General features: G+C 41.1%; 2 long non-coding RNA genes across 2 annotated transcripts; both read left to right on the forward strand.

The window, feature by feature from the left end:
* Positions 1-1,569: 1,569 nt before the first annotated feature.
* LOC139861369 (uncharacterized) lies at positions 1,570-3,679 on the forward strand. The gene is made up of 3 exons (XR_011763731.1): positions 1,570-1,975; positions 2,615-2,669; positions 3,510-3,679. It is a non-coding gene; the product is annotated as an uncharacterized lncRNA (long non-coding RNA).
* Positions 3,680-7,662: 3,983 nt separating this feature from the next.
* On the forward strand, positions 7,663-9,772 carry LOC139861333 (uncharacterized). Its single transcript, XR_011763722.1, has 3 exons — positions 7,663-8,068; positions 8,708-8,762; positions 9,603-9,772. It is a non-coding gene; the product is annotated as an uncharacterized lncRNA (long non-coding RNA).
* Positions 9,773-13,634: the final 3,862 nt, after the last annotated feature.

Genomic DNA, 13,634 nt, shown 5'->3' on the forward strand with positions numbered 1-13,634 from the left:
AAAATGCTTACAAAAAGAATATGATACAAACGACCGCGTAGTACCGGAATCAAACAAAACATGCGCAGGTAAAGAGTTTACAATAAAGGTACCTGACACCACATTTTGGGACTCCTTCGCTTCGAGTGCGGTAATCTGATGAGCTCGGGCCCTTGGTCGGCTATCACTAGTCTTCGGTTCCGTCTTAACCTCTTTCTTAACACTACCACTAGCTAAATCCTTCTTGTATTCCGGACATTCGGCTTGAAAGTGACCTTTCTCGAAACAATAGTAACATTGCTTACCTTTCTTAGGGCATTCGGCGGCCCTATGACCCGGCTTCCCGCAAGAGTAACAATCGGTGGTACCCGCTTTACATTCACCCGTATGATTCTTACCACACCTGGTACACGACTTGGCTTCTTTCCCACCGCTCTTACCCGACACAAAACCCCCTTTTGACTTGTGCGGGGATTCGAAACCAAACTTACCCTTTTTCGGACTAACATTTTGCATTACCTTGGAGTCTTGATCTAATTTTCGCTTAAACGCCGCCTTCTTCCTAAGTTCGTGTTCTCTAACAAGTGCTCTATTCATCATTTCGGCCAAAGTCTTATACGTGCTCTTGTCGATAAACTCACTTATCTCGGGATTCAACTTCTCATGATAATGATCCATCATCAACTTGGGACTCGACACAAAGTCCGGACAAAATCGAGACTTATCATTGAACTCGGCATTAAACTCGGTCACCGACTTACTTCCATGCTCTATATTCATAAACTCGGATTTCAACCTACTAACCTCGGCGGGTGGAGCAAATTGATTCATAAACATTTCACGGAACTTGTCCCATGAGAAACTTGTAGCCACGTCTCGCCCATGAGACTTAACTATAAAATTCCACCACTCATAACCACTACCCTTCATTTGATGTGCCGCGTAAATTACCTTTAAATGCTCGGGGCATTCACATAACATAAAAGTTTCTTCAATTTCGTCTATCCACCTTTGACTAACGATTGGGTCAACCTTACCATGAAACTCGGGGGGATGGCAATTTGCAAAGTTCTTGTATTCAAAACGATCATCCTTCTTCTTTGGGGCTTCTACCTCTTCTTGTCTTACCCCACTACCGCCTTCACCTCTTAAGGTAGGGTTATTAGCAATAAGAGTCTTAAACTTCTCATCTAATTGATCATTGATCAATGTCTTGATCTTTTCTAACAAGGTTGGGGTATAACGTATCAAGGCTTGCCCTATTTGCCCCGAAATGTCATTTGGCATGTTAACTTCTTCCGATTCGTTTTGAGAGTCTTCTATAGACTCCGCGGATGGGGTGCGGACGTACTCATCATCCTCATCTTGACCTCGGTTTGGTGATACAATAGCCATTTCTAAAAAATTTACATTCAACCCATTAGTTCAAATACCGGTAACACCATTATTCATCAAAACCAAACAATCCGAAAGAATTCCTACTCGATTCACCATGACCATAGTAGACGTCCATGTGTACTAGAATGAAGTAATAGCAATGGCCTGTTGTTATTACACCATTTCATTACACATCTAGTCTTGTAAGACCCAAATATTTATCTTGCATACTCGTGTACTTATAACATTCGAGATTGGGTTTCGTTGGCTATTTATATAAAGTTTAAATGAAAAAGAATCTGTTTCAGAGAGGTCGCGCGCCGCGCGGGGTAGGGGCGCGCCGCGCCGTTTGCTGCTGACAGAATCCCTTGTTTTTAATTGGCTTAAATGAAGGGCAAATGGGTAATTTCACTTGAGGCCGGATTTGTGAGGCTTATGAGCTAGTTTGGATCAGTTTTGGATCCCATTCACATCCACTCATCATCTTCATCCATTTTTAGAGAGAGAGTAAGAGTTTAGAGAGAGATTGGAGGTTTTGGTGAGGAAGAAGCTCGAATCGTGCAAAGTCTCGGGTTTTAAAGTTGTTCCTTTCGTTCTCGGCTACACGGTGATAGTATTGGTAAGCTCAAACTCCGAATTTCAATTATCTAATTTGATATTCAAGTTAGGGTTTTGAGTTAATTAGTTGTAAAACCCTTTTATGTGATGAAATGGGTTTAGTGAAGCTAGTAATCGGGTTGTTGTTAATTGTTGGTGGATTTTGGGTTTGGTGAACTAATTGGCCATGTTTAGAACTTTAATTTGAGTTTAATCACTTAAGTTAGTGATTATGGAAGTGTTGAAACCCATTTAGGGTATTTGGTTGACTAACTTTGACTTTGGGTCAAATTAGGGTTTCGTGGTGATTATGACCCAATTGGCGATTTAATGAAGTTTATAAACTTAAAATGGATTAAGTTGAAGTATTAAACCGAGTTAAATGTGTTTTGGTGTCAAAACTTGCAAAGAATGAGATTTTGACCTTTATGGGTCAAAATTAGGGTTTAAGTGTCAAAATGGGTATGACACGTGTTTAACACTTGTGTTCGGGTTTAATTGGCATATTAGGACCATTCTCACTTGTGTTAGTGACTATTGGTTAGTTTGGGCACGGTTTGTGCTTGGAAGTGCATTTGGGTCGAAATTGAACTTAGTGACGAATTGGGTTGATTTGTAAATCCACTCTAAGTGTATTGTTGTAATTGTGATAATGGAATAGGTATTTTCCATTGGCGAGTTGCGGATTACTTGGAAGCTTTCTTCAAGACTTCAAGGTGAGTGATATTATCCTATGTACATATGTATGTGTAGGATGGGTGCGGGTCGGGTGAAGTGAATCTCGGCTATAGAGCTCACTTCACGTGTAGGTGGACTTGATGGACTTTTGTATAAGTCCAATTGGCACGGTTGTGCGTTTTGGTTGACCATCTTTGGCGAAGTACACGTTCGTGTGTACATTATCACACGTGATTGTGATTTGGATGTTGTGGCCCCGATGTGGTGGATTATATAATCCCGTGACCGTGGGTTTGAGTTGGAGAAGTGAATCGCGTGTGGTTTCGGATTCACGATGACGCGTGTAGTTTCGGTCATCTTATCGAATGAATCTCGTGTAGTTCGGATTCATGGTGACTCGTGTAGTTCGGTCATCTTATTGAGGTAGTAATCTCGTGTGGTTTCGGATTACTAAGGCTCGTGTAGTTCGGCCGACCTCGATGTTGTGAAGATAGTAATCTCGTGTGGTTTCGGATTACTAAGGCTCGTGTAGTTCGGCCAATCTTCATTGTGGTATTTGGTTCTCGGTATTGGGTTAAGGTGTTAACCTTGTTCGTTTATATTATTATATATTAATGTATTGTTGCGTTGTAGCTAACCCTCCGGGTGTAGCTATTTGGCGTTGTTCACATCGTCGTTGGTGAACTTATATTGTTATTGTATCTTTAGCTCGTTGCTTAGAGATCGTACGGTATGCTTAGTGTAGTGCCTTATATGGATGCCTCGGTATGCGGTATTTGTTATTTTGTGGCGTGTCCATTTTATACATATATATGTATGTAGTATATTATCATTCACTAAGCATTAGCTTACCCTCTCGTTGTTGACTCTTTTTATAGATTGCATGCGGATGGTGGCTCGGGTAAGCGCGAGGATTAGAGGACTTGCATAGTTTGCGTAGAAGGCTTGCTTTTGGATTTATTAGGATTGGGTAGCGTGTCCCCAATCGCCATGCTCGGCTTTGTTTTGTATTAAAAGTCTTATGGTCGAAAATTGTATTTTGGTACTTAAGGGGTAATTTGGGTCAATGTGGGCCCTGCTTCGTAAACTCAATTTTATTAATTAAACGTGCTAGTTTTTCATATATGAAGTCATGGTTAAAAGCGTTTTAGCTAAATGTGTCGGGAACTAGTCAAACATTTTCATTAAATTGACTTCCGGGGACAGCGGGCTGTCCAGGTGGTTTGGCGCGCCGCGCGGCCACCTGGCGCGCCGCGCAGATGGCCTGCACCAGAAATTTTTTTTTTCGTTTGAAATTTCGTCGTGTTTGGTCGGTTACGGTTTGGGTTGTTACAAGTGGTATCAGAGCATGGTCTAAGGGATTTAGGTGACTTGAGATAGGTGCCTAGACTTAGACTTGTGTGTGCTTAAATTGTTGCGGGACTTGTAGGATTACGGGTCGGAATGGGTTGGTTAGTGCCTTGGCTATAGGTTGACTAACGTTTATATTAGTAATGCGGATATTATTAATATGTTGTTGTGTTGTGATAATAATTCTCGCGTGTGTTTGTACCGCGTAGAATTTTGGTTGTGTTTGTGTATATCATCGAGCGAGACGGTCGTTGTACTAACGAGTCGATGCGGCATGTGTGCGTAATAAGAACTTGCAAACCTTATTACGGGTGCAAATCGTGTCTAACAAGTGATGTACGATGAGTGTTTAGCAAGATGGGGCTGTGTCGTGCGTACGGTTTTACACGTTCGTGGACTAATCGTTTTGCATTCTTTAGAATGGCGACGCGAAACGAGATCGAGACGAATGACGAGGAGTTTAATACTAGAGTTGCGGCCGCCGTTGCGGAGCAAATGGGTGCGTTAGAAGAAAGAATGGAAAGGAGGTATTCCGAACTTCAAAGTAGTGGTGAAATGGAGCGTTATCTTAAGAGCTTCATGAGGACTAAACCCCCGATGTATGACGGGAAACCGGATCCTTTGATAAGCACAACTTGGATTTCGGACGTCGAAGGGTGTTTTCGTACTATTGATTGCCCTCCCGAGAGGAAGACGAGACTCGCTACGAGTTTGTTGCGGGGTAGGGCAAGGGATTGGTTGGATGGTAAGATTGATCTTGTCGGTGGTGAGACGTTTATGGCCTTATCATGGGACGAGTTTAAGGAAGAATTCTTTGAGGAGTTCCGGACTTCGGCCGATTTGTGGGAATTGCGTAATGAGTTGCGAAATTTGCGACAAGGATCTATGGATTTGAGTACTCTTAAGACGACCTTTATGGCGAAGGCTCGTTTTTGTCCGGAGTATTTGGGGAATGATCGTTTGTTAATGGGGGATTTCTATCGGACCTTGAATGATGACTTGAAGGGTAAGATTAGTCGGGGTCAAGCGAAATCGTTTTCGGAATTATTCGACTTGGCTAGAGGTTTCGAGTCGTATTCACGATCGAAGAGGGGTGAATCTTCAAGTGAGAGAAGAGTTGTTTCTTATGGTGCTCCGAGTAAGAGGACTAAGGGTCCGAGTGTGAGCACGGGTGGTACGCGAACGGGTATATCGGATTCTAGTACGGCTAGATGTTACAATTGTGGCGTAAGGGGTCACAAGACTTGGGAATGTTCGGTACCAAAGGGTGGTAGTATGGTGTGCTTCAATTGCCAAAAGGAAGGACATCGTAAGTCGGAATGTCCCAAGTTAGCGGGGACGGGTGCGGCCAGGAGACGTTAAGGTACGTTTAATTTTGATAAATATGTCTTTTGATTATTTATTAAATGCCGTTTGAGTTTGAGCTGCGTGCCTTTGTTGTGCATGTTATGCTACGGGTGACGTTCCTAATGGAAGTACCCTGTGTTGATGTTTGATTGACGGGCGAAGGGCGTAAGACTTGGCGTAACCAAGCATTCCTTAGTATTTGGGAAACGTTTCTACCAAGCCACGGAAATGGTTTTGGTGTTTGGTTGTTAAGCGCGTGTTCGCTTTGATGTTGAAGTGACGAATCATGAGGTTCGTCGGTTGGTTGGAACCCTTGAGATCGAGTGTTTTAAATCTCGATGGGTGTTGGTAATGGAGTCTTTATGACGCGACATTAGGTGCCTCTTTTATACCTACTAGCGTGGTGTTCGACTCCGATTGTGTTGCGGTACACTTTTCGTTCAAAGTGTTTAAGGGTTGGTTAAAATCCTTCGTGTGCTCAAGGTTGGAGCAAGATGTGGTAATGGGTCGTGCGAACCCAATTATTGGTAAAGTCTACCTTTGGTAGCATTGTACGAGTGTACGAGATGCGGTTATGGAACGTAATTCTAAGTGGGGGAGTTACACTCCCGCACGAGGAAGTTTTAGTGTGAGATTTCGGATGATGCTATTGGTAGATCCGGAAAATGTTGTCGAGACCTGGTTGGGTCGATTTGTGATAGAGTACAATTTCGGATAAATTGTACTTATGGTTTGGATTTGAATCATCACCGAGGTGGTAACGTGGTAAATCTCATTGAGAGATAATGGACGTGTTTGACGAGCAAGGTGAAATCCTCCGGTTAAGGGAGGTGTGTGTCGGGTTCTCTTGTGGAGAATTATTGTTTGGTACCTATGTTTGGTATAGGTGGTTCTTGCTTGATTATGGATGGTTAGTGTTCCGCTAGGGTTCACTATAGTGTAGCAGAGCGCGATGTTGCATTACTCGTTGTTTGAGGCCGAAAGTGCGTATGTGATCGATGAAGCATGATCTTCGGGTCCGCTGACTTCATCGTGGTGTTGATGATTAATGAAGCATGATCTTTAGGGTCCGCTGACTTCATTATGGTATGGTTGATCGGTGGAGCATGATCTTCGGGTCCGCTGACTTCATCGTGGTGTTGAGATCGGTGAAGCATGATCTTCGGGTCCGCTGACTTCATCCGGTGTTGAGATTGGTGAAGCATGATCTTCGGGTCCGCTGACTTCATCATGGTTGTGAATCGCGTGTGGTTTCGGATTCACGATGACGCGTGTAGTTCGGTCATCTTATTGGAATGAATCTCGTGTAGTTCGGATTCATGGTGACTCGTGTAGTTCGGTCATCTTATTGAGGTAGTAATCTCGTGTGGTTTCGGATTACTAAGGCTCGTGTAGTTCGGCCAACCTCGATGTTGTGGAAGTGAATCTCGTGTAGTTCGGATTCACAAATGACTCGTGTAGTTCGGTCATTCCTCCGGGATAGTGACTCTCGTGTAGTTCGGATTCACTATGGCGCGTGTAGTTCGGCCATTCCCGATTGTTGTTGTGGTGAAGGTAGTGAGTCGCGTGTAGTTCGGATTCACTAAGGCGCGTGTGTTTTCGGCCAGCCTTCGTATGTTGTGTGATCCGTCGGTTGTTTTATACACCGATGGTGGGGTCGTAAGGACCGGGATGTTTGATCTATTGGTTGTTTTATACACCAATGGTGGGGTCGTGAGGACCGTGTTGTTTGATCTATCGGTTGTTTGATACACCGATGGTGGGGTCGTGAGGACCATGTTGTGTGATTAGTGATGCGATAGCCGTGTTTCGCTCACATGTTGTTACGGGTGTGACTAGAGTCGATTTTGTACACCTTTGGATTTAGCGTTGCCATAGTCGGTTGGGCGCTATCGGTTCTAGCCGTTGGATTATATGTTACGGTAGTTGCGTATTGGTCGTATTGCGCACTACAAAGGATGTATTGTGATTGGTGCTATCCGTAAGGATTCGTTTGGATCGGTCTTCATCGGTTCGGGTTGTTGACCTTAGGTTGGGACTTGGGTGCTTTTAGCGTTGTACTCGGTAATAGTACGCTAAGGGATTTATATCTCGGTACGAGATTGGTTGAGTTTTCCCGATGTTAGGGAAGGAGCATGGTTTTAGTGCTCGGATTGTGGATTTGAGAAAATCGCGGATGACGATTTTAGTGTTAAAGGTGCTTCAATGAGAATAGTTGCCTAGGAAAGTCGGGTTGGAACTTATGTTTAGGACCGTAAGTGGGGTCCGTTTGGTTAAGTGACGAGGATCACGAGGACGTGATCGAGTTTAAGTGGGGGAGAGTTGTAAGACCCAAATATTTATCTTGCATACTCGTGTACTTATAACATTCGAGATTGGGTTTCGTTGGCTATTTATATAAAGTTTAAATGAAAAAGAATCTGTTTCAGAGAGGTCGCGCGCCGCGCGGGGTAGGGGCGCGCCGCGCCGTTTGCTGCTGACAGAATCCCTTGTTTTTAATTGGCTTAAATGAAGGGCAAATGGGTAATTTCACTTGAGGCCGGATTTGTGAGGCTTATGAGCTAGTTTGGATCAGTTTTGGATCCCATTCACATCCACTCATCATCTTCATCCATTTTTAGAGAGAGAGTAAGAGTTTAGAGAGAGATTGGAGGTTTTGGTGAGGAAGAAGCTCGAATCGTGCAAAGTCTCGGGTTTTAAAGTTGTTCCTTTCGTTCTCGGCTACACGGTGATAGTATTGGTAAGCTCAAACTCCGAATTTCAATTATCTAATTTGATATTCAAGTTAGGGTTTTGAGTTAATTAGTTGTAAAACCCTTTTATGTGATGAAATGGGTTTAGTGAAGCTAGTAATCGGGTTGTTGTTAATTGTTGGTGGATTTTGGGTTTGGTGAACTAATTGGCCATGTTTAGAACTTTAATTTGAGTTTAATCACTTAAGTTAGTGATTATGGAAGCGTTGAAACCCATTTAGGGTATTTGGTTGACTAACTTTGACTTTGGGTCAAATTAGGGTTTCGTGGTGATTATGACCCAATTGGCGATTTAATGAAGTTTATAAACTTAAAATGGATTAAGTTGAAGTATTAAACCGAGTTAAATGTGTTTTGGTGTCAAAACTTGCAAAGAATGAGATTTTGACCTTTATGGGTCAAAATTAGGGTTTAAGTGTCAAAATGGGTATGACACGTGTTTAACACTTGTGTTCGGGTTTAATTGGCATATTAGGACCATTCTCACTTGTGTTAGTGACTATTGGTTAGTTTGGGCACGGTTTGTGCTTGGAAGTGCATTTGGGTCGAAATTGAACTTAGTGACGAATTGGGTTGATTTGTAAATCCACTCTAAGTATATTGTTGTAATTGTGATAATGGAATAGGTATTTTCCATTGGCGAGTTGCGGATTACTTGGAAGCTTTCTTCAAGACTTCAAGGTGAGTGATATTATCCTATGTACATATGTATGTGTAGGATGGGTGCGGGTCGGGTGAAGTGAATCTCGGCTATAGAGCTCACTTCACGTGTAGGTGGACTTGATGGACTTTTGTATAAGTCCAATTGGCACGGTTGTGCGTTTTGGTTGACCATCTTTGGCGAAGTACACGTTCGTGTGTACATTATCACACGTGATTGTGATTTGGATGTTGTGGCCCCGATGTGGTGGATTATATAATCCCGTGACCGTGGGTTTGAGTTGGAGAAGTGAATCGCGTGTGGTTTCGGATTCACGATGACGCGTGTAGTTTCGGTCATCTTATCGAATGAATCTCGTGTAGTTCGGATTCATGGTGACTCGTGTAGTTCGGTCATCTTATTGAGGTAGTAATCTCGTGTGGTTTCGGATTACTAAGGCTCGTGTAGTTCGGCCGACCTCGATGTTGTGAAGATAGTAATCTCGTGTGGTTTCGGATTACTAAGGCTCGTGTAGTTCGGCCAATCTTCATTGTGGTATTTGGTTCTCGGTATTGGGTTAAGGTGTTAACCTTGTTCGTTTATATTATTATATATTAATGTATTGTTGCGTTGTAGCTAACCCTCCGGGTGTAGCTATTTGGCGTTGTTCACATCGTCGTTGGTGAACTTATATTGTTATTGTATCTTTAGCTCGTTGCTTAGAGATCGTACGGTATGCTTAGTGTAGTGCCTTATATGGATGCCTCGGTATGCGGTATTTGTTATTTTGTGGCGTGTCCATTTTATACATATATATGTATGTAGTATATTATCATTCACTAAGCATTAGCTTACCCTCTCGTTGTTGACTCTTTTTATAGATTGCATGCGGATGGTGGCTCGGGTAAGCGCGAGGATTAGAGGACTTGCATAGTTTGCGTAGAAGGCTTGCTTTTGGATTTATTAGGATTGGGTAGCGTGTCCCCAATCGCCATGCTCGGCTTTGTTTTGTATTAAAAGTCTTATGGTCGAAAATTGTATTTTGGTACTTAAGGGGTAATTTGGGTCAATGTGGGCCCCGCTTCGTAAACTCAATTTTATTAATTAAACGTGCTAGTTTTTCATATATGAAGTCATGGTTAAAAGCGTTTTAGCTAAATGTGTCGGGAACTAGTCAAACATTTTCATTAAATTGACTTCCGGGGACAGCGGGCTGTCCAGGTGGTTTGGCGCGCCGCGCGGCCACCTGGCGCGCCGCGCAGATGGCCTGCACCAGAAATTTTTTTTTTCGTTTGAAATTTCGTCGTGTTTGGTCGGTTACGGTTTGGGTTGTTACAAGTCTACCACGACATCATGGCTAGCGAGTATCAAACTCCTTACATAAACCAATTCGTAATCTTATTCATTATTCTATGGGTCTTGTCAATGACTCTACCCTATGGAGCATGGCACAACTATACGACTTAAACACTTATGCAAGTCCTAAACCGCTTATCCTTTCACAACAATGGTTTAAGCCTAGATAATCCCTATCGTGGGTTATCCAAGTCCCTTAAACCACAGCTCTGATACCAACTTTTAACGCCTTGAAACAAGTAAAAGTTTTTTTTTTTTTTTTTTTTTTTTTGAAAATCAAAGTCTCTGCCTGGACAAGGCATATGCCGCGGCGCGGCTTGCCTTGTCGCGGCGCGACATAACGCAGGAAACATTATACTTCTTAGCTTTGTTTCTGTTTTCATCCTTAGTTCATTGCCGCGGCGCGGAGCCCTTGGCCGCGGCGCGACATAACTCGGGTGCAGGACCAGACCTGCAACATTTTACTTAACCCAAATTTTGTACATTTCATTATTCTTAAGGACAACCTAAACTGCATAAATCATACACAAACAATAGAAACCAGTTTCTAACATCATTATCCATCCACAGACAACATTTAGACATCAAAACATATTTTCATAAATCAAAACCATCATTTGGTCCCAAATTCAACAATAGCAAACATGACACATTTAAAGTACTTGGCGTTTGATAAGCGGTAACCGTAGAGCGTGATTACAAAAAGGGACTTGCAATACCACTTACTCTAATGCCAATGCTCCTCGAGTGCTTCACACGGGTTCCTTACCTTCACGATGGACTTTAGTACCTAAAACATAAATCATCATGGGGGTAAGTTTTTTTTTTACACTTAGTGAGTTATAGGAAAGTAATAAAACACAAAACATTTGGGCACAAATCATAACACTTATCCTTCAACCCATTGGTTGCTTGCATACATTCGGATCCAATTCATTCATACCATAGACATGACTTACTAGGCCGAACCTAGTAATCATGCCTAAGCTAACCATAGACATACTAAATATGCCTAAGCTATCATCATCTCATACATAGACACTTAATGTGTCTAAGCTAACACAAACCATAGGCAAGATTACTAGCAATGTAATAACCTTGCCTAAGCTAAACATCAACCATAGATACAACTATTAGGTTAACCCAATAGTTCTATCTAAGCTACATAACTAGTGCACTTAGTCGTTTCTCTCTTGCACGGATGCAATCCGAGAACACTAAGCCACTCTTGACCCGCCCATATTACCCCCTATGAACTCACCTTGCTTAATTGAATTTCCTTGATCACTTGAAATCTCTTTTCCTTGATTAGCACCTATACATGAGTTAATCCCATTAATCACATAACTCAATCAAAAACACAACTTTCTTGAATCATTACATCTTTTCATACTTGCACACACATTTAACCCCCTAATCACAACATACATACATTCTAGCCTTGATCTCATCTTTTCTAAAACAAGAATATTACCAATTAAACTTCATAACTTTAATCAAGTACATTTACTAGTTCATTTCTTAGCAATACATGCAACTTTTCCTTTAATCCTTTCATTAATTAAGAAATGTGCATACAATCCAATTTCATTACTAACACCCTTAAATTATCAAATAATCAATTTCTATAACCTTCAACAATAACCATAGTTCATACATGAACATCCTTCATCACAATTTCTAGCTAGAACACATAAACTTCTCATTGAGACATTTTAACAAACACTTGGTGTGCATGACTAGAAATCTAACTAGAACATCATCAATCTCACCATAATCATGCCATAATTCTATAATGCAAGTTCATACATGTAATTACTTCCAAAATCATCAACAATTCCATTCTAATTTATTCAAATGTGCACAATTTAACAAATAGCAACTTTCTTAAGCATAATCTCATCATTAACACACAATACAAGCAATACCTAGACACAAAATCCATACCTTGTCTTTTAGAGTTTAAGAACCCTAATTGTGCACCAAGAGAGTGAAATTGGAAGATTAAAGCTTGCTAGAGTGATTAAGGTGTGTTAGATTTCACAAATCTTCAATTGCATGCTCTTAATTTCACAAAATAGTGAATCTCTCCTTCTCCTCTACCCAAGTCGACACACACACACAGTAGCAGGAGGATTCTCTGTATTTTTGCACTCATAGTCTAATTTCCAGCTTTTTTTTTTGAAATAACTTTGGCCTATTTGCAATTTCTACCCTCCCCATCACATCTATAGTTAGGGAAGTCCTTAATTCTAACCTTGCACCATTAGTCCTTCTTAACTTAACCAGTAAACTTAACTTTTGTCCATTTAACATAAAATAACCTTTACCATTTAATTTCTTAGCAATAATAATTTACATAAAATAATACCTTAAATATTTGGGATGTTACACGTTTGCGTCTTCAATTTGTCGAATCTGTCTTTTGTCTTCACCTTTTATTATTTAAACGAATATCACTTGTAAATAGAACAATTGCAACTAAAAGCTTGTCTTTCTTGAGGAATAATGCTATGAAATATATGTTCGTTTTTAGCATTATCAAATATTCCCACACTTGAGCGTTGCTTGTCCTCAAGCAATATCGTCTTGAAATACTAGAATCACTTCTTTATTCTTCACACTTTGTACATCAGTGATTTTTATACGGCGGTATAAACAATGGTAGTAACGATATGGTTTACAGTCCCACATGACTATAAAAATTTAGATCCATTAAGGAAATTGGATCTTTATGAAAATATTTGATCTTTTGAAAATTAAATCTAGTTTTTACCCTAGATAAGTTTTCCGGGATAACCCTTTACCGGTGTTTGCAAAATATTTTTGTGGGTTTGGTGGGTTTCAGATTTGAAAATTTTAGCTCAAAACTTATGGTTTTGTGTTACCCACTTGCTAACCTTGTATTTGGAAAGCAACACGTCCAGTTTACTTGTCCCGTATATTACCTTTCGATAAACTACCGTCCGGTTGTAAAGGAAAGCGTTGAACAAGCAACTGTTAAGGCAATGTCCCCTGACATGCTTTTAATTATGGTTTATAACGTGTCGGACGCAATTACTATCCTTGGTAGGAGCAATAGTAAAGCTCACCCTTATAATTTTTCGGTATGGCACAAGGTCCTGTCTTTGACCACTATGCAACCACCGTTCTTACGGTTGACACCCGATTTAGTTCAGGTGACCTAATGAATTCCAGGTGAATTCCTAGGATTTTACGTTCAATGGTAATGAACGCATTGAAAATAGGGTTTTCAGAAAACAAATCGGTTTGTAATTTTGATCAAAATATTTTCTCGTTCAAGCTCGAGTTTAGATATCATTGAATTCCATGAGTTTGAATTCTCAATCTTTAAGGTCAATCTCTAGGATTGAGTAATATCAGTCTTAAAAGCTGATTTTTAATCTTTAAGGAGATTATCCTTTCTGGGGATCTGATTCATTAGTCTTATCCAGCTAATTTGCATGGTGCCCCCCCATTGTACAAGATAAATCCTTCTCATGGTTGGGATAAATCTGACCACTTGGCGACCCTGTTTAATGCTGAGGTCCGTGAAT

Source organism: Rutidosis leptorrhynchoides, chromosome 8, assembly GCF_046630445.1.
Source record: "Rutidosis leptorrhynchoides isolate AG116_Rl617_1_P2 chromosome 8, CSIRO_AGI_Rlap_v1, whole genome shotgun sequence".
Lineage (NCBI taxonomy): Eukaryota > Viridiplantae > Streptophyta > Magnoliopsida > Asterales > Asteraceae > Rutidosis > Rutidosis leptorrhynchoides.